This window comes from Mobula hypostoma, chromosome 3 (genome assembly GCF_963921235.1).
Source record: "Mobula hypostoma chromosome 3, sMobHyp1.1, whole genome shotgun sequence".
In the NCBI taxonomy this organism is placed as follows: Eukaryota; Metazoa; Chordata; class Chondrichthyes; order Myliobatiformes; family Myliobatidae; genus Mobula; species Mobula hypostoma.
Genome location: NC_086099.1, coordinates 116764723 through 116786782, shown reverse-complemented (window position 1 = coordinate 116786782; position 22060 = coordinate 116764723). Strand labels below are relative to the sequence as shown.

The window sequence follows — 22060 nt, the reverse complement described above, 5'->3', positions numbered from 1 at the left end:
AAAAGACCCTATCGTATTTGCCTCTACCACATTCGCTGGCAGTGAATTCTTGTACCCACCACTCTCTGCGTGGATGATCTTACCCTTGACATCCCCGTTGTACCTACTGCCAAACATCTTAAAACTATATCCCTCGTGTTAGCCATTTCAGCCCTGGGAAAAAAGCCTCTGGCTGTCCACACGATGAATGCCTCTTATTGTCTTATACACCTCTATCGGGTTGCCTTTCATATTCCGTCGCTCCAAGGAGAAAAGGCCAAGCAATAGCCCGAGTGTTGGCCTTCTACTGATAAATGATCAAGTAGTAATAAAACGGTGGTGGGTTTGAGTGCCACCGGAGACGTTTCCTTTCCCTCTGCATTCGCTACAATGCTAAACACGGTCAGAGTTCGAGTGGATTATGACATCGCCTAATGGTGGAGAATCTAGCAACCCAGGACATGGTTTGAAAACATCGAGTCGCAGCTAAAAGATCACAGTAAATTTATTATTAAAGTGTGTGTGTGTGTGTGTGTGTGTGTGTAACTCCATAATAAATTGTTTATCACCGTCTGCATGACATGACGGGACTTTCGAGAGACTCTGAGATTTTTGCTGTGCCATGGTCTGTTCTTATCAAATTACGGTATTGCTTTGCACTGTTGTAACTATATGTTATAATTAAGTGTTTTTTGTTAGTTTTTAAGTCGGTTTGTTATGTGTTTTCGTGATATCATTCTGGAAAAACATTTTTATCATTACTTAATGCACGCATTACTAAATGACATTAAAAGGGGTCTGCGTGTCCTCATAATCATAATAATCATTTATTAAGAAAAAGAAGGCGAAATGTTAACAAGATTCATGGAGATTAGGAGTTCGACAGACAATCTGATCAGCTTTGACGCTATTGAATGACAGAACTGAGCACTCTTCCTGTTGAAGTTTAAAGCTTTTCGCGTTTTCTGTATTTCAGGAAACGACCCTATTGTGCAGCTCGGAATTTGTCGACACAGAAACACGTACAAGTACGCAGTGTCCCTGGTATTTAATCCCAACATAAACGCTGATTGAAAATGATGATTCTCATTATTATTTAAAATGAAGCCCGGACTCCGAAGACAACCGGAAAAAGAGTGCTAATACAACAGTTTCAAGTGCGTGGCAACTGCAAGTCAATACTATATAATCTTAAAGCAGCTTCCGAAGAAACTGTTTCAGCTGATTTTGGAGGCTTGTGTTTGTATATTAGATTTGCGTTAAATATCCTACAGATGGCTGAGTGTAGATATTGTCGAACTGTTGCCAACGTGAGCGTTATAATTTGGAATGTTAGGCTGCGAAAGCTGGGATTACTGCATGAAATGAAAACCTAGTACAATTTGATGCACGCCTGCAAAGGTCGCAGAACGTGGCAGCGTCGGTAGATAACTTGACTGTTCGCTTCCGCTCGAAATGTGAACCTTTAAACCATGTGCATACTGAGAATATTCACGATAATTAGCGTCCTTGCACTTATATCTGGAATGTCATTCTCTGCCACCCGGCGGTTTGAAGAGGCAAAACTACTCTCTCCAGTCTACTTAAAAAAATATATTAAATGGGTTGAAAACTCGAAAATACATCAAGCTTCAAGCACGTAATTGGAAAGTTGTTTCAAAGCATACGCCAACTGTATAACACATGCAAGATGAATATGATCAGCAATTCAGTTTATTGTGTAATGTAGTGCAAATTTGGTAGTGTGGCCGAGCGGTCTAAGGCGCTGGATTAAGGCTCCAGTCTCCAAGGAGGCGTGGGTTCGAATCCCACCACTGCCATTGTATTTTTTTCTCCAACGGTTTTGATTGTCAGTATTAAAATGCATTTCGAAATGTTTTGCAGAACAAAATTATAGAATCACAAATCATCATGGTGACGATCTAGTATTGGTGTTCTGGTCAACGATGTCACTGTGGAGCTGCAGATTGGACGTGAGGATGCTGTGGACGTAAGGAGTTTGTGGCCTCTATTTATTGAAGGTAGTGGATGTAAAATTATTTAAGATCTATATGTATTTTAGCTCCATTCTGTAACACTGTCTCTTTGTTTCTTCAAATATGCAACGAACCAGCCGGAATTCGATTGGAAAGAGCTATGAAACGCGGTGTAAAATCGTTTCTCAGTAAGACCAGGGCAAGATCATAAAGTAGATCACAGCCGCATTTTGCAAACGGTTGTCACCATAAACCAAAACCACGCTGTAAAACGGTCATAAGAACGTAAACAAGTTAAGAAGAAGTGTCATCTATTTGAACCGACACCCGTTTTTTGCTCCGCAGACAGCACTAGACCTCCTACGTCGCTATCTACTGTAGTATTGTCCCATTCGCTTTTGGGACGTTGTTATTTGTCATTTGTAATTTGCTGTGAATTTCACGGTGTTTCTGAACTCGTTTTTCCCTCCCATGGCAATTCGCAATGGAGTTCAAGGGTGGAGTCGCAGTTGGTGGTTGGGCAATCGCTTTGAAGGTGTCCATGGTGGTTGCTGGATTCCGGGTTTTGAATATGCCCTGAGGTGTTGGAGCCGGCGAGGTCAATGGCAGAGGCAATCTGAAATTCATGCCTGCTAGTTTCAGGGCCAGCAGGCTCTTGGGCCCGCAGATGTAGGATCTTGCGATCTTTGCCTAACATGACAAAGTCAAAAATCTTGAACTCCACCTGGGTCTTTATGTGCTGATATTGTGACTTCCATCTCCCCTTCCCCCACCAATACTCTGCAATGCCAAATCCCTCAGATCGCACCGTCAGCTCCTGGGTACCCAGAGGCTCCATCTTCCTCTCACCCCAACCCTCCCCTCTCCACTGACGCCCCCAGCCTCCCCCCTCCCCCCTCTGATCCCAGCTCTCATCCGTGCCGGATCTTTACCATACACTCCGACCTTCAACTGTCGGACGCGGAACACTCTGTCCTCAGTAAGGGCCTCACCTTTGTCCCCTTTCGCCCACACCTCAGCGAGTTCCGTGTTCGCCATGATGCGGAACTCTTCTTCCGCCGGATCCGTCTCCGAGCCTACTTCTTCGGCAAGGACTCTTCCACCCCCACCGATGACCCCTTTTCCCGTCTTCAGCCCTCCTCTTCTCCATGGACACCCCGCTCTGGTCTTCTGCCTGCTCTGGATCTCTTTATTGCTAACTGCCGACGGGACATCAACCTTCTCGACTTCACCGCACCTTGTCCCCATTCCAACCTCACTCCTTCGGAACGCTCTGCTCTCCACTCCCTCCGCACTAATCCTAACATTATTATTAAACCCGCCGATAAGGGGGGTGCTGTTGTAGTCTGGCGTACTGACCTCTACCTTGCCGAGGCACAGCGACAACTCGCGGATACCTCCTCTTATTTACCCCTCGATCGTGACCCCACTAAGGAGCACCAGGCCATTGTCTCCCACACCATCACCGACTTTATCCGCTCAGGGGATCTCCCATCCACTGCTAGCAACCTTATAGTTCCCACACCTCGCACTTCCCGTTTCTACCTCCTACCCAAGGTCCACAAACCTGCCTGTCCTGGCCGACCTATTGTCTCAGCTTGCTCCTGCCCCACCGAACTCGTTTCTGCATACCTCGACACGGTTTTATCCCCCCCGTTCAATCCCTTCCTACCTATGTTCGTGACACTTCTCACGCTCTTAAACTTTTCGATGATTTTTAGTTCCCTGGCCCCCACCGCTTTATTTTCACCATGGATGTCCAGTCCCTATATACTTCCATCCCCCATCAGGAAGGTCTCAAAGCTCTCCGCTTCTTTTTGGATTCCAGACCAAATCAATTCCCCTCTACCACCACTCTACTCCGTCGAGAGGAATTAGTTCTTACGCTTAATAATTTCTCCTTTGGCTCCTCCCACTTCCTCCAAACTAAAGGCCTAGTTATAGGCACCCGTATGGGTCCTACCTATGCCTGCCTTTTTGTTGGCTTTGTGGAACAATCTATGTTCCGTACATATTCTGGTATCTGTCCCCCACTTTTCCTTCGCTATATCACCACTGCATTGGCGCTGCTTCCTGCATGCATGCCGAGCTCGTTGACTTTATTGACTTTGCATCCAACTTTCACCCTGCCCTCAAGTTTACCTGACACCTCCCTCCCCTTTCCGGGTCTTTCTGTCTCTACCTCTGGAGACAGCTTGTCCACTGATGTTTACTATAAGCCTACTGACTCTCACAGCTATCTGGACTTCTCACCCTGTCTCTTGTAAAAATGCCATCCCCTTCTCGCAATTCCTCCGTCTCCGCCGCATCTGCTCTCAGGATGAGGCTTTTCATTCCAGGACGAGGGATATGTCCTCCTTCTTTAAAGAAAGGGGATTCCCTTTCTCCACCATTAACTCTGCTCTCAAATGCATCTTTCCGATTTCACGCACATCTGCTCTCACTCCATCCTCCCGCCACCCCACTTGGAATAGGTCCTCCTGGTCCTCACCTACCACCCCACCAGCCTCCGGGTCCAACACACTATTCTCCGTAACTTCCGCCAACCCCAACGAGATCCCACCACGAAGCTCATCTCTCCCCCCGCCCCCGCCCCCCAGCCTTCCGCAGGGATCCCTCCCTACGCGAATCCCTTGTCCATTCGTCCCCCCATCCCTCCCTACTGATCTCCCTCCTGGCACTTATCCTTGTAAGCGGAACAAGTGCTACACATGCCCTGAAACTTCCACCCCTACCATCATTCAGGGCCCCAGACAGTCCTTCCAGGTGAGACGACACTTCACCTGTGAGTCGGCTGGGGTGATGTACTGCGTCCGGTGCTCCCGATGTGGCCTTCTATATATTTGCGAGACCCGACGCATACTGGGAGACCACTTTGCTGAACACCTACGATCAGTCCGCCAGAGAAAGCAGGATCTCCCAGTGGTCACACATTTTAATTCCAAATCCCATTCCATTCTGACATGTCTATCCACGGCCTCTTCTACTGTAAAGATGAAGCTACATTCAGGTTGGAGGAACAGTACCTTACATTCCGTCTGGGTAGCCTCCAACCTGATGGCATGATCATTGATTTCCGGGAATCTTGTCCAGCTTCTAGGGTTTTGGCATTCTGTTTTGCAGGAAGGTAAGTCGAAGCATTCTATTCCATCCAACCTCGCCCCATTGGTTTCAAAGTTTTCAAGGGTACATTTAATGTCAGAGATATGTATACAATATACATCATGAAATACTTTTTCTTCGCAACCATCGACGAAAGGAGAGGAGTTCCCCCAAAGAATGTCCGCCAGGTAAATGTTATGGACCCAAAGTTCCCCCCAACCCCCAGCTCCCCTCCCTCCCGCGCGTAAACGGCAGCAAGCAAAAATCCTTCACCCCCAGCGACAAAATGAGAATCTGGACCCTTCACCTAGCACTCCAGCGTGAGCAAAGCAATAGGCAAGACATAGACTTGCAGTACTCCAATGTCTACATTATTCACCTTGCATTCGACGTACCACAGGCTCTCTCTCTTTCTCTCTCTCTAATAAGGGAGAAAGAGTTGTCTCCGTTTCACCAGAAGAGGAGAGACAGAACGAACAGCTCGGTGGTTTACGATGTTAAAAGTCAGTTGCGGCGCTTTTTTTCCAGGCTCTGTGCCCAAAGATCTCGGGTCTCCGGGCACAGAGCGTTGGATCTTCCATCTCCGACGATACACCGGTCTTCTGCTCGGACACTGACCTCCGGTCTCCCGTTTCTAGAGCCACGAAAGCTCGGTCCTTCGAAATCCAGCGTAGCTCTTAAGCCGAGTGCTTGGCGTGCCGAACAACAACCAGTTGTGAATCCGGGAGAGCGGGTCCCATTCCCGCAAAGAACCATTGTCATCGTGCAACTGCAGATTAAGGTCTTAAAAAGAACCCTGAAATGGAAAAATGGAGCTATTAAAAAACCAAATAGAGCTTCTTCCGAAGATCCAAGTAAAGGAGTCGCCATTAACCCTCCGAGGATCCGGCAAATGCCTTAAAGAACCTAGACCATGGCCCCACCCATCTCCGGTGGTGTAGGTGTTTAAAATGCTGGTATTTCCCTACATGCAATCTATTTAGTTCAAAGATCCCTACTATGAAAGTGATTCCCCAGCCAAAAGCGAAGAGAAAAAATAGTGTAGACGGCAGGAGAGGTCCAACCAGTCAATGGGTCACAGCGGATGTGAGCAGGATCTGTATCCTGGGAAGGCTGTGTCCACGCTGAATCCTGCTATGAACGTGGGTATTCCCTGGGCACTGAATGGAATTTACAATGTTTCAATATCCCTCCCACCCCATCTCTGACTCCCAAGCCTCTTCTCCGACCTTCCCAAGGTTTCTTGATCTCAGTCCGTTGGGTTTCCCAGCTGCAAACGGAGGGTCCTCATTTTGAGAATGATTCGTCTCACGGTGTCACTTGATCGAGCTACCTTCTATAACTCTTGTTTCTGTCTCTGCACGGAAGTCCTTGGCTCCGATATTAGCAGTGCACACCATGGCACTTATCCACCTGACTCACTGATGGACAACTTGGACAAGTCCCTCATTCGGATTTCCAGCGGGCACAAATTTATTACGCCCCAGGGGTGATGCCTGGGGCGGGGGGGGGGGGGGTGGTGTAACAACCACGGATTCGCAGCGCAGCAGATACGGCAAATGGGCTCGTAAATATGCACGTGTCGGCTAATCATTGTGATAGCGTTTAACTCCATTCATTCCGTCGTATTATTTGTCAAGACTTGCCCACAGCAAAGCTTTGCTGCCTCCATTCCACCTTGCCTGAGAAATGTGGAAGGTGAAAATCACCTACTACAACAACGTTTTAGTTTCTTGCAACAGTCAAAGATCTCTCTGCAAATTTGGTTCTCTAAATCCCTCGGACTGTTGGGTGGTCTGTAATATAGTTCCATTAACGTGATCATACTTTTCTTTTTTCTCATTTCCACCCATAACGCCTCACAGACGAGTTCTCCAGTCTGTTCTGACTGAGCAGTGCCGTGAAATTTTCCCTGCCCAGTAACGACACCCCTCTTCCTTTAATTCCTCCCGCTCGGTCGCGTCTAAATCACCGGAAACCCGGAAGTCTGAGCTGCCATTCCTGTCTGGGTAGTGTATCAGTTGGGGCGACGCTAGTCAGCTCGGGATGTTGCGAATATTTGAGTCCAATTACGGCGACGTTTGGTAAGGTGTCTGTACGTTCTCCCGTGGAATGCATGGGCTTTCTCCGGTTTCGTTCCAATCCAAAGACATACCAGGTAGGCTGATAGGTGATCACAAAAGTGTATCATGTTTAGGTTAGGATTAATAGGGGCTGTTGGCGCGTCTAGACTCGAAGGACCATAAGGACCTTCTCCGCACTGAATCGCTAACGAAATAGATACCTGCAGTAATCAATATGAGAGTGATAATTATCGACTACAGCTCGGGATTCAATACTATAATTCCATCAGAACGAATCAAGTTTCAAGACTTTTGGCCTCAATAAATTCTTCCGCAAGTGGATCCTCGATTTCCTCCCTTCCAGACCCCAGTCAGTTCGGATTGGCAACAACATTCCTTGCACAATCTCCATCAGAAAAGATGCGTCACATGGCTGAAAGGGAGACTTGCTGGCCCCTGTCTTTTCCGGTAATTGGCCTAGCCTTAGTGTTGAGGCGAAGAGGCCAACAAAACCTCTCTCAACTTAACCCATCACTGCCGTCATTTCTAAACTAGCTGGTCCGCTGATGGAACCGATTCCTCCGCTTGTTGTTCCGGGAACAGCGGAGGACGGTACACAAAGTGGCATTTGTGAGCAGAGATCCTAATTAACAAATGCTGACGTGTGATCTGCGCATGTTCTGCCCAGATCAGGTTGTCACTTCAGGTGGTAATGTACCCCAAGCACAGCCATATGGGTGTTCTCTGTATGTCCTGTTTCATCCTCTCCGTTTGCGTATTGGTTTGCGGATGGAACCCGGACGACAGACTGTCAGGGGACCAAATGAGCTCAGATAAAAAATCTTCCAAAACCAACGAGCAAACGGGTGGCTTCAATCGGAGACAGCGTCCTGGGAGAAACTGTGAATCCTGAAAATGTGCTGTTACGTGAGCTTGGCGGTCTCTAAAGCTGATGGTAGTTTGTGAAGTAGACAAACCGGCAGGCCTTGGAGTATCGGTCTATGACCATCATTATTACTGCATTTCCCCGAGATACCAGAAGACCAGTGAAAATTATCCATAGAACTGTGGGACCAAAGACGAGTAGGAAACTGGAGGGGCTGAAGCAGACGTTGAAGGTGTGCTCGGGGTGCTATATTTCGTGCGCAAATGTCACATGCTGAGACATATTCCCGGACATCTGTAGAATTCCTGGCCACCGGTAACGTCTCCTGGCCATGTCTACGGTGCCAGCCACCCCTGGATGACCAGTCAGTTTCGAAGCGTGTCCCTAATTGAACACCACTGAACAAACAAGTTTGGAAACAAAGATACAACCTGGAGCGACCCGAGTCTGCCCCATTTTGATCTTGAGCTCTGAGCATGCATTTTACATCGGATGGGCGCCACCACTCTCGAGCTGGGAATTACAGATGAAGGATTCTCATCACCGTTAAGTGTTTGAACTACAGAGTCAGGGCGTCTGGTTTTTGCTTTTTTTTTAAAATCCTGAGCGGTAAGTAGACTCGGAAGTAAACAGCAGGAGGTAGTTTGGTAGGTAACTGGGAAGATGCTTAGTTCACTTTTGTGGGCATTTCTGTTTTGCATTTGTTAGACCAGCCCAGAACGACGCCATAGTCACTTGACTGGTGGTTGGATAACAGCCAGTGATGACCCAGAATTTTTCTGCCTCAGCCATTTCCTCTCGAAGCTGTTCGATAGCTTTACCATCCACTGTGTAAAATGCCCCTCAGGTTCTTATTCAGCACTCAGTTCTAGCGTTAACACGCGTGCCATCTGGTATTCGATTTTCCAATAGGATCACATGCAGTCCCCAATGTCTGTGCCCATTATAAATCAATGTGCCTTTATTTGCAACTGTGCAGCCTTCCCTGTTCTCTGCACCGCCAACTTTTAAAAAAATTCTTCGTTCTTTATCTGTTATCCTTCCCACTAACTGCTCCCATTCACTCAATAAGCATTAAACATTTTTTATAGGTGATCTCAATGGCCACAGACCTGATACAGGAAATGTCCATTCCATTGTCTGCACAAGGCCGCTGAGTTCGTCCAGCTGCTTGTTATTTTTCCGCAATGGTCATTCCGATTCTTCCCTGTCAGACACATCTCACTACACTTTCATCAATATCTTCTGTCACCTTTTCAGTTCTGCGGACGGAGCTCGTACATGAAACGTAGACTCGGTTTCTCCAGCCGAAGCTACGGGTGATCTGCTGATTATTTCCAGTACTTCATGCCTGTGTCTCCGCGGAAGCGCCGCAAAGTCAGTTGACTGAGTCGCATCGGGATCAGAGATTTGACAGCCGAAACCGCACAGCTCTGGTGTGGCCGTGATCGTATAGTGGTTAGTACGCTGCGTTGTGGCCGCAGTAACCTCGGTTCAAATCCGAGTCACGGCAAGTCGGTGCCTGCATATTTGGGTTTCAGCAGCGCCTGCAAAATAAAGGCTCTTCTTTTGCTGATTTTCAGTCCGCCGATCCCTCAGGAAGCCGAGTCATCTCTGTCACCGGGAGCCTGGACACATTGTTACTCGAACTAATACACACGAAAACTCGGTGCATTTGGAACTGAACGTTCGCGATAGATCAGAAAGCTGTCAATGTAAACGGGCTATGATGATCCCCGAGATCGTGGGGTGCAAGAGGTAGGAAGACCCGCATTGCCTCAGGCCCAGCAGAGAATCTCAACTCTCTGATCCAGGCACTGCCGGAAGAGAGGTGCTTTTCACCGCAGCCGTTGTGCCTGTGAGTCGCCTGTCGCTGATTCATTTTATTGAAAGGGACAGTGCGATGCGGTGCCGATTCAGGACTCGCTTCTTCGTAATCACACTTGGTTAATGTAACATGGGTGATGAGTTAACACTGACTGATAACGCTTGTTTCATTGTCTTCCAAATTATAATTCATTCAGTTCCTCACCGTAACTGATGGACTGAGAACCAGCTCAGATTGGACTGGGCTCAGCTACCCTCAGGGTCATTGTCAAAGGCTGTGCAAGGTCAAAGACAGAGGCCGAACCAGAGAAAGACCAGCATTTATAATTGTAGTTTGGAGCAAAGGAAAAAAAACAGCATCGATTTATAGATCCAGTAGTGTGTAGTACTATGAGAGGCATAGATGTACAGACAATCAGAATTATGTCACTGGTTTGGAAATGGCAAATACAAGAGGGAAAATGGCAGCACAATAGCCTGACTGTCAGCACAACTGCTTACAGCGCCAGCGATCACCGATCGGTGTTGAATTCCACGACAGTTTGTAACGTGTTCGTCCGTTCTCCGCGGGACTGCCAGGGTTTCCTCTGATTGCTCTGATTTCCGCCCGCATTCCAAAGACGAGCGGCTTAGGGTTAATAAGTTGTGGGCATACGATATTGCTGCCGAAAGCAAGGGGATAATTGCGGGTGGCCTGCATGTCCTTGGCTTGCGTTAGTCGCTGTTGCAATGGACTCATTTCACCATATGTTTCGATGTCGCACATATATGTGGAAAACAATATGTGGAAAGATTAATTTGGAAAAGAAACTTAACTGTAGTATTTAAGGTGAGAGGAGACAAATGTTGAAGAAGAAGTGCAAAACAAATGTCATTCACACAGAGAGTAGCAGATGTCTGTCGCACGCTGACAGGATAGATGCTGTTTAGAGCCCGAGGATCCTTTAAGATGGGCGCATGAATATACAGGTAATGGAAGAATGTGCGTCTCGGACAGGCAGGGATGATCAGTTTCATATCGCATTATGTACGGCAGATACAAGTGTCGAGAACCCTGTTACTGTGCTGCCTGTAGTGCTCATTGTTCATTCTCACCCCTCACCCTGCTTTGCTGCAGGGATAGCATTCACAAACTATGCAGTCTCTCTTGTTCCGCCGCACTGCTAAGAATCTTGTCATCAGCATGAACGTAACCCTGAAGCAGGTAGACTGGTAAAGAAGGAATACCGCATACCTGTCGCCAACGGTCTGCACTGTGTGATAAATTTGGCAAGTCATGTTGCACATGCACAGGAACTTGGTTAGGCCACAAATGGAGCGTTGTGTGCAGTTCTGGTCACTGTTAAGGAACGCAGGAGAGCGTCACTAGGATGTTGCGGCAGGCGACTCACAGACACAGCGGCTGGGGGAAATGGCACATCTCCTCTGCCAGTGCCTGGATCAGAGAGCGGAGATCCTCTGCTGTTGCTGAGGTAATGCGGCTCATTCTGCTGCTTGCATTCCGCGGTCCCAGGGGTCGATCACAGCCCGTTTATATTCTGAGCTTGCTGATCCATCGAGAAGTTTCAGGTATAGTCGTGTGAGCGGCAACATGTCCAGCGTAAAACTACTGGTAACAGAGGATACTCAACTTTCTGAGGGGAGCGACGGACCGAAAGTTTGCAAAAAGAAGAGCGCTTATAATTTGCATGCGCTGCTCAAACCTAAATGTATATACATCGGCCTGCCGTGACTCGGATTCGAACCGAGGTTGCTGCGGCCACAACGCAGAGTACTAACCATTATACGATCACGGTCACACACATCAGCGGTGCGGAATCTGCTGTCTAGACCTCTAATACCGGTGTGACTGAGTCAATGGCTGTTACTGCCTTTGCGGGTTTTCCGCCGAGCACAAGCATACAGTACTGGAAATACTCAACAGAAGCGACAGAAGAAACCGAACAACGCGCAGATAATGCCGGTGGAACTCAGCAGGCCAGGCAGCATCTATGGAAAAGAGTAAAGAGTCGAAGTTTCGGTTCAAGAGCCTTCATGAGGCCCGAAACGTCCTCTGTCAACTCTTTTCCGCAGATTTTGCCTGGCCGGCTGGGTTTTCTCACATCTTATGTGTGTTCCTGGTCATCTTCCTTCAGAGGATACCGAGTTAGGTAGCAATACCTTGTGCTCGGTACACAACTCAATAGCTAAGAAATCAATTCCCAGAACAGGAGAACTGCTCCCTGGTGGACGGGTAAATGTAAAAGAGCTGTAAAGGGGAGGAAAGTTCGACAGTGTTACTCCTATCCATCTGTCATACAATATAAAAGAGCTCAAGCTATAGTTAGAAAAGTTGTGAGAGGGACAAGAAAAATGCGCCACGGAACATACCGTGGTGCACCTGAATAGAAAACCATATGGAAAGTTTGGAGTTGATACAAAAAAATAGGGGGGCTTGAAAACTATTTATGTAACTTTGTAGGCTTTTATCAGCAAAAATTGCCTGTATGCTGATGGAAAGTATCCTCTGCTCAATGTTTTCCCATCGACGGTCATATGATGGGTTGCTCCAGCGTATCAGAACTCTCAACTGTGCTGCAAAATAATAATCTCTAAGAGAGGGTAGGCCCCATCCCCCCTTTTCCTTGGCTAATTGCATTCGTTATGTTTCCCCGAGAACCTACGCCATCTTCCAAATTCCAGTGAGTACAGGTCCAAAGCTGTCAAACGCTGCTGATATGTTAACCCCTTCATTCCTGGAATAATCCTCGTGAACCTCCTGTGGACTGTCTCCAATGACAATACATCCTTTCTGAGATAAAGGGTCCAAAACTGATATCAATACTCCATGTGCTGCCTGACTAGTATCTTATAAAGCTTCAGTATTATTTCCTTGTTTTTATATTCTATTCCTCTTGAAATAAATGCCTACATTGCATTTCCCTTCTTTACCACAGACTCAACCAGTGAATTAACTTTGTGGGAATCTTGCACGAGGACTCTTAGGTCCCTCTGCACTTCTGATGTTTCAATTTTCTCCCCATTTAGATAATAGTCCGCACTATTGTACCTTTTATCAAATGCATTATCATCCATTCCCAGCACTATATTGCGTTTGGCAATTTTTGCCCATTCTTCGAATTTGTCTAAGCCCTGTAATGCTGTAATCACATTTCTCCCTCAGCACTTCCTACCCCTCCACCTATCGTCGTATCATCCGCAAATTCTGTCATAGAGACATCAAATCCATTATCCAAATTATTGACAAATAATGTGAAAAGTGTCGGTACCAATACTACCCCTGAGGAACACCACTAGTCAGAGGCAGCCAACCAGAAAACACCCCTTTTTGTCATAAGGGGGCGATGGAAGCCGACCCAAAGGCAAGATACAGACAGTGAAGTATCGGCAAGTGGACTATGTTTATTAAGAATGCTACGGAAGCCAAGGAGCGAGGACAAAATGATAATACAAAGGTAAATGTAAAGTGACAAATCGGAAAACCTGGACTTGGACTTGGGACTTGAACTTGACAGGGAACTCAGGGCATGAATCGGAACTCACGACTTGGCAGAGACTAGGCACGTGGGTCTAGACATGGCCCCTGGCTTGGACCCGGACTCGGACTTGGCTTGGACTTGATGTGGACTAGGCTTGGACTTGAATCGGACTAAGCTTGCACTTGACTCGGACTGGGCTAGGCCCTGACTCGGTATTGAATTGGACTTGGGTCAGACTTGGCTTAGACTTGCCTTGGACTGGACTCGGACTAGGCTTGAGCTTGACTCGGAATAGGCTTGGACTTGACTCGGATTTGACTTGGCCTTGATTCGGACCTGGTTTGGAATTGAGTCGGTCCTGGCTTGGACTTGACTCAGACCTGGCTTGGGCTTGACACGGACTTGGCTTGGACTTGACTTGGCTTAGACTCGGACTTGGCTTGGACTTTAAACTTGAATCTCAACTTGGACTTGGAACTTGACTGTTGATTTGGACTTGGAACTTGGCTCTCTTTACTTAGACTGGGAACTTGACTCTTTACTTGGACTCTGAACTTGACTGTTGACTTGCACGAGGCACAGGGATTTGGTTAGACCACAAATGGAGAGCTATGTGCAGTTCTGGTCACCAGTAAGGAACGCAGAACAGTGTCACTAGGATGTAGCGGCAGGCGACTCACAGACACAGCGGCTGGGGAAACGGCACCTCTCCTCTGCCAGTGCCTGGATCAGAGAGCGGAGATCCTCTGCTGTTGCTGAGGTAATGCAGCTCTTTCTGCTCCTTGTATTACACGGTCCCAGGGTTCGATCACAGCCCGTTTATATTCTGAGCTTGCTGATCTTGCGAGAAGTTTCAGGTGTAGTCGTGTGAGCGGCAATGTGTCCAGCGTAAAACTACTGGTAACGGAGGAGGCTTAACTTTCTGAGGGGAGCGACGGACCGAAAGTTTGCCAAAAGAAGAGCGTTTATAATTTGCATGCGCTGCTGAAACCTAAATGTTTCAGCATTTAGCAACCTAAATGAGCCTGCCATGACTCGGATTCGAACCTCAGTTGCTGCGGCAACAACGCGGAGTACTAACCACTATACGATCACGGCCACACATATCAGCAGTGCGGAATCTGTGGTCTAAACCTCTGATACCGGTGTGACTCAGTCGATGGTCGTTACTGCCTTTGCGGCTTTCCGCCGAGACACAAGCAGGCAGTGCTGGAAATATTCATCAGATGTGACAGGAGAAACCGAGCAACGCACACGAAATGCTGGAGGAACTCAGCAGTCCAGGCAGCATCTATGGAAAAGATCAGGCCTGAAACATTCACTGTCTACTCTTTTCCTTAGAGGATTCCTGTCCTGCTGGGTGTTTCCAGCACTTTATGTGTGTCCTGGTCATCTTGCTTTGGAGGATATCGAGTTAGGTAGTAATGCCTTGTGCTCGGTACACAACTCATCAGCTAAGAAATCAATTCCCAGATCGTAGGCAGATAATAAAAGGAGAGCTGCTAACTGGTGGACGGGTGAATGTAAAAGAGCTGTAAACGGGAGGAAAGTTCGACAGTGTTACTCCTATCCATCTGCCATACAATATAAAAGAGTTCAAGCTATAGTTAGAAAAGTAGTGAGAGAGGCAAAAACTGCTTCACGGAACATACCGTGAATGCGCCTGCAAAGAGAGCCAGGTATGAAAATTTTGGGGTGATACAGAAAATAGGGAGCGTTAGAAACTTGATACAGTACTGGTTTTGTATGGTTGATTGAAGTTTGCCGTTACTGATTCTGAAAAAGCTGAACAATTAGCAAAATCATATGTTGGTGTACTGCCTAAGTTTCCGAAAATCTCTATTCCGCTCATTCAGAACCCTTACATTCATCTCTCCAAATAATTTACATTCACATAAATTTCACATTATTGTGCACGTCCCAGTTACACAGATTCCCTTTATCCTCAAATAGCAGCGTGAGATCTGTAGCAGAAAGTGTTATTTAATTGATTTATCTCTGTACTTCAACCATTATTGAAGCACATCAAGGACTTTCCTTCCAAGAAGACTTCAACATCGTCCATTTCGTATTACTAATGGAGAGGGAGGAGCCGGGGCTGGAAGTCAAAATCGGAATACGACATAATCTACCGCGTTCGGTGTACAGCAGCTCCTGTGATGGGGGTCATTATGCCCGGAACTGTATAGCGAACAGTTCATTTAATCTGAATCCTAATAAAGATCATAGGTTAAAGTTACGGAAAGGTAACAATATGATCGAATATCTGTAAATGAGGGGAAAAATGTGATTAAACGTGCTGAATGTTGCTTACGTGTGCATGATGAATAACGTCCAGCATTTCTTTGTTTTCAAATATTATAGGTACACAGTTCGTCGGTGTGATCTGATGGTAACTTGATTTTTAAGAGCAAGAGATTTTCCGAAATTGTTTCGAAAGTGTGAATGGTTTATAGCTTTGAAATGTTCCGTGAGTTGTGGCCACATACGAGTGACTGCATGTAAATCTGTTTGTGTTATGGTCCGGTCCGTGAAGACCGCATTCCGGTTTACGGTCCGGTCCATCTACCCTTGCTCCAGGTTTTCCTGTCTACCCTCTTTCCGTTCCAGTTGAGCGCTAATTGAGACAGCTGATTCTCGTTGGGGCTGGCTGCATAAATACCTCCAGAGACCAGGCCGTGGCTGTTTCCTCACCTGAAGCCTTGCCTCGTCTTGCCGGTAACTCCCGCCTCGCCTGAAATTCTTGTCTCGCCTTGCATTGCCTGAAGCCTTGCCTTGTCTTGCTGGTAACTCTCGCCTCGTCTGAAATTCTTGTCTCGCCTTGCATTGCCTGAAGCCTTGCCTTGTCTTGCTGGTAACTCTCGCCTCGTCTCGCCTGAAGTCTTGTCTTGGAGCCACCCTGTATCTATGTCCCTTCCTGTCCCTTGCCTGCGTCGGGTAAGTCAGGCCAGACTTCCGTTACCCTACGGTTGGTTCTGTCCCTACCTGTCCCTTGCCTCCGTCGGGTGGAGATCCGCGCCCTGCCCAGGTGATCCGCGCCCTGCCCAGGAGTACTGCGCCCTGCCCATGAGTACCACGCCCTGCCCAGGAGGAGCTTCAAGACCCCAAGCCTCGCTTCGAGTCTCTAGCCTCGCCTCGCCTCAAGTCTCAGGCCTCTCCTCAAGTCTCAAGCCTCGCTTCAAGTCTCAAGCCTGAAGACGCAGCCTCATCCTGCCTGCCAGCCAATTCACGTCTTTGCCTAGTTCAGGGGTCCGAGCCAGAGGCAAGAACCAGATTCTGGGTCCTTGTCCAGTCTCTAGCTCAGAGTCCAAGCCCGGGCTCCCAGTTCTCTTGTCCAGTCCTGTTTCGGGTTCCCGGTTTTCGTGTCCATGTCCTAGCCCTCACCCTGTATCCTAGTCCTGTTCCTAGTACTTCAGTGTCTGTGTCTAGCATTTGGGTCCGTTCCCAGCCATCCTGTTATGATAGTTTGATCAATTGTTATTGGGTGGAGGTTTAAATTAATCCTATCGTCAAAGGAAAGGAAGCTCAGTTTAAATATGTTGTTACTCTGAAGCGATTTACTTGGAGCTTCAGTCATTTTGGACGTTCTACCTTTTTTTAAGAGGTTGTGTGACTGCATATGGAGCCACCACCCAGCAGTTTTATTATTATTATTTCCTTTGTTCTTTGAAGACGTGTTAACGTTTTTCAATGTCAGATTTGACTGTTTATTTTAGATTTTGCTGTTAGTTAGGAAGGTTTTGAAGGCAGAAAAGTACTCTGCATTTTTCGTTTGTTATTTTATCTGTTTTCCATGGAATTAGTTTTATAGAGACATGCGGATTCCACTCTGGCCATGTGGCATCCAGGTTAAAATAATGGAAATCCCTGCCTCTTTATTCTGGCTATGATAATCCCAGATTTCAGAGGGAAATGGGCATTTGTGAATATTGCTCATTGGTTGATAGTTAAATTGGAAATCTGGAATTCATATTTTGGACAACTGGAAAATTTGCAGAGCAATCTCAAAGGTTGCTGCTTGCAATAACAAGTCTGCTTTATGTCTAAATACCCAAGAACTGATAGATGAAGAGCTGATGCAATTAGAAGAGGAAAGGATAACAAGGATACCGAATGCAGTGAACGTGAAGCAACTGCGTGGGTGTAAGGGGTTTCTTCTTTTATGTTACTGTGTAGGCTAATTAAAACGGCTTCTTTGTTATGTTATACTTGGGAATGCTTCTTTGTTATGTTAAACGCTGAGAAAGTTCTTGCGCGAGAGTTTGTTTAAGATTATCTACTGATAAGAGGACAAATGAACCAATTGGGTTAGTTGTTATGCCTGTGGGGTGTCTGTAAGAGATTTCATGCGCGGGGTTTTGGGGCAGAAGGCAGGAGAGAGAGACAGACGATGGACCAGTGCTGTGACGTCCACTGACAGGGTCGGACCCCGAGGAGGGCGTTCGGCGAGGAGAGGAGACGGAGACGGACTCGTGTGGAGCGTCTGGTCGACCACCGTTGTTGGTCCCAGGCGGCCGGTCGAGGTGATCCGAGGGCTGGCAGGGTGAAGAAGAAGGTTCCTGAGCTCCAACTGTTTGTGCATGAAGAGATTGAACTTTGATAAGTGTGGCGCCTTTGATTTTCCTTTTATATTTTATTCTCTACTAATTATATAGTTTCAGTAATATATATAAACTGTAAATAATTTCATTTTATCTGGTGTATTTTCTGTTATTTGGGCGGGGTTGGGTGCATCACACTGCATCCGCGCAAACTAATTACCCAGTCGGGCGGGCCGAGGGCTATTTCCCTAGACGACTGTGAGCCGAGCGACCCTGAGTGGGGCCAGGGAGATTTTCGCTGCAATGATAAAGTACGACTTTAATTTTGAGAGGGTACGTAGGTTTAGGGGGTATTTCCCAGATGGTTTGAGTCCTTACAAAGATCTGTATAATCTAAAAATGCGCGAGCTTCAGCAGTCAAGCAGGCCTTCCACATCAGCCACTGCAGACGGCGAACCTCGACCTTTGACATCGAGGCGGGCAGTCATCGCAGAAGATGAGCCACCTGCTCTAATGGAAACAGACGACGATGAGATGTCACCCCAGTGTCCCACCACCCCAATCCCCAGGCCGCCGACACATACCGATTCGCGGAGAATGCAGCGGTAGCCAGGAGGCACACAGCACATCTTTAACAAAAAAGCCGAAATAATCATGCTGATTAATTAGGTGCCGCCCGACACGTAAATGTTGGCCCAGAGCAGAGGCAATGCAATCGGCAATCGGCACTGATCTGGGCCGACAATTACGTGTCGGGCGGTACCTAATTAATTCGCATGTTTATTTAGGCATTTTCTTAAAGATGTGCTTTGTGCCTCTCGGCTACCGCTGCATGCTTCGCGGCAATGTATCGGTCGGCGGCGCTGAGGGTGGGGGACACTGCATAACCCCAGCCTGCGACGACTCAGTCTAACACACCATCACCAGTGTGTTCTGCGCTGTCTTCCCAATTTCAGTAAGTACACTGTACATACATTATTTCTACTTTATATAGGCTGTGTATTTTTACGTGTTATTTGGTATGATTTGGCAGCTTCATAGCTTAAAGGTGACTGGAGAGAGTGTTCTTGCCGAGAGCGCTTGCTGAGATTTTCGCTTCGGAGAACAGTGCCGCCACTGATTGTGGAAAAGTATTTCTACTTTTAAAAGGCTGTGTATTTATCATATCATTTCTGTTTTAACTATATGTTACTGTAATTTTAGGTTTTATGTGTTATTTGACATGAATTGGTAGGTTATTTTTGGGTCTGCGAACGCTCACAAAATTTTACCATATAAATAAATGGTAATTGCTTCTTCGCTTTACGACATTTCCGCTTACGAACCGGCTCACTGGAACGCTCTCTCTTCGGATGGCGGGGGAAACCGAATCATACCAAATAACACGTAAAAATACACAGCCCATATAAAGTAGAAATACATTGTTCGCCTTGTATTCGACGTATCACAGGCTCTCTCTCTCTCTAATAAGGGAGAAAGAGTTGTCTCCGTTTCACCAGAAGAGGGGAGACAGAACCAACAACTCGGTGGTTTACGGTGTAAAAAGTCAGTTGTTTCGCTTTTTTCCAAGCTGTGTGCCCAAAGATCTCGGTTCTCCGGGCACACAGCGTTGGATCTTCCATCTCTTACGATGCACCGGTTTTCTGCTCGGACACTGACCTCCGGTCACCCCGTCTCCAGAGCCACGAAAACCCGGTCCTCCGCAATCGAGCGGAGTTCTTAGGCCAAGCCCTTGGCCTACCGAGCAACGGCCAGTGGTGAATCCGGGACAGCGGGTCCCATTCCCGCAAAGAACCATTGTCATCGTGTAACTCTAAATAAACGTCTTTAAAAGAACCCTGAAATGGAAAAATGGAGCTATTAAAAAACGAAATAGAGCTGCTTCTGAAGATGCAACCAAAGGAGTCGCCATTAACCCTCCGAGGATCCGGCAAATGCCTTAAAGAACCTAGGCCATGACCCCGCACATCTCCGGTGGTGTAGGTGTTTAAAATGCTGGCATTTCCCTACATACAATCTGTTTAGTTCAAAGATCCCTACTATGAAAGTGATTCCGCAGCCAAAAGCGAAGAGAAAAAATAGTGTAGACGGCAGGAGAGGTCCAACCAGTCAATGGGTCACAGCGGATGTGAGCAGAATCTGTATCCTGGGAAGGCTGTGTCCACGCTGAATCCTGCAATGAAGGTGGGTATTCCCTGGGCACTGAATGGAATTTACAATGTTTCAATATACCCCCCTCCAATCTCTGACTCCCAAGCCTCTTCGCGGAACCGCCCAAGGTTTCTTGAACTCAGTCCGTTGGGGCTCCCATGTCCCCTCAGGATTCTACGGTCTCTCAGTCTGTTGTGGTTCCCGGGACCATCAGGATTCCCCGGAATCTCAGTCTGTTGGGGTTCCCATGCCTCTTCCTCCACTTGCCCACTTCTTCTGTTGTTTTCAGGACTTCCTGGGCAATAAGGTGCCAGCTATAGGGCTTGGTGTCCTGTAATGACTTCTTCGGGCCTGTGCAGGGTGATCATTGTGCTCTGAAATATTTGAGCACCTTGATCGGTTAATTCTTAACAGCATTTATGAATGGTTTAAGAGTTATTTGTGTTTCTCTCGAGCGACTTCCTCTTTCTGTTGCGGTTTCCTGGTGCTTTCTGTTTAAGTTTATGACGTTTATTTTGACGGGATCAGAGATTCTGTGTCAGTTTTATTCTTGAAGCAGATGTCCAATGATCTGCAAACGAACTGTCCTCATTTTGAGAATGATTCGTCTCACGGTGTCACTTGATCGAGCTACCTTCTATAACTCTTGTTTCTGTCTCTACACGGAAGTCCTTGGCTCCGATATTTGCAGTGCCCACCATGGCACCTATCCACCTGACTCACTGATGGACATCTTGGACAAGTCCCTCATTCGGATTTCCAGCGGATACAAGTCTGTGACTCCCCAGGGGCTGCAACTAGAGGTGGAGGGGGGGGGGGCGCGGGGAGGCTGTCACAACCACGGATTCGGCAGCGCAGCAGATACGGCAAATGCGCTCGTAAATATGCACATGTCGGCTAATTATTATTTCATTCTGATAGCGTTTAACTCCATTCATTCCGACGTATTACTTGTCAAGACTTGCACACAGCAAAGCTTTGCTGCCTCCATTCCGCCTTGACTGAGAAATTGGACTGTCGAGTCAACAGAAACTGAAGACTAGAGGTATACGTTCTATTCTCAGTTGTTCTGCCACAGTACAGGTTTCGTTTTCCATTTGAGTTTAAGTTAACGGCACCATTTGGCCTGGCGTTTGTTGTTTTCTTTTCCCTTTAACACTGTTAGCATTAAATTCTGTGAACTATCCACCAGCTTCAGTGTCTCTCACTCAGCCGTTGTGCATATCCGAACCTAGTGACAAATCGAACTTTCCGGATCCTTTCTGATACCATCAATTTTTTTCCACCCTGAGTGTTGGAATCTCAGCCCACGGATGAGATCTATCTTTTTCCATAATTACTTTGAATCTAATGGCTTTGTGATTATCAGATACAAAGTACTCCCCTAATCTAAATTTTGTCACCTGCTCTGTCGCATTCCCTAATAGCAGATCAGTTATTGCACACTCTCTTTGGGACATCTACGTACTGGTTGAGGAAACTTTTCTGAGCACATTTGACAAACTATTTAGTCCTTTTGTAACATGGGAGTCCCAGTCAATATGTGGAAAGTGAAAATCATCTACCACAACAACCTTTTAGTTTCTTGCAACAGTCAAAAATCTCTCTGCAAATTTGTTTCTTTGAATCCCTCGGACTGTTGAGTGGTCTGTAATATAGCCCCATTAACTTGATCACACTTTTCTTTTTTCTCATTTCCACCCATAACGCCTCACAGACGAGTTCTCCAGTATGTTCTGACTGAGCAGTGCCGTGACATTTTCCCTGCCCAGTAAAGACACCCCTCTTCCTTTAATTCCTCCCGCTCGGTGGCGTCTAAATCAACGGAAACCCAGAAGGCTGAGCTGCCATTCCTGCCTGGGTAGTGTATCAGTTGGGGCGACGCCAGTCAGTTCGGGATGTTACGAATATCTGAGTCCAATTCCGGCGAGGTTTGATAACGTGTCTGTACGTTCTTCCCGTGTAATGCGTGGACTTTCTCCGGTTTCGTTCCAATCCAAAGACGTACCAGGTAGACTGATAGGTGATTATAAAAGTACATCGTGACCACGTTAGG

The 22060-nt window shown here is 47.0% G+C and overlaps 2 non-coding genes across 2 annotated transcripts; both read left to right on the top strand.

Annotated features, from left to right (window-relative positions):
• The first annotated feature begins 1717 nt into the window (after window positions 1-1717).
• trnal-aag (transfer RNA leucine (anticodon AAG)) lies at window positions 1718-1799 on the top strand. The gene has a single exon. It is a non-coding gene; the product is annotated as a tRNA-Leu (tRNA).
• Window positions 1800-9447: 7648 nt separating this feature from the next.
• trnah-gug (transfer RNA histidin (anticodon GUG)) lies at window positions 9448-9519 on the top strand. The gene has a single exon. It is a non-coding gene; the product is annotated as a tRNA-His (tRNA).
• Window positions 9520-22060: the final 12541 nt, after the last annotated feature.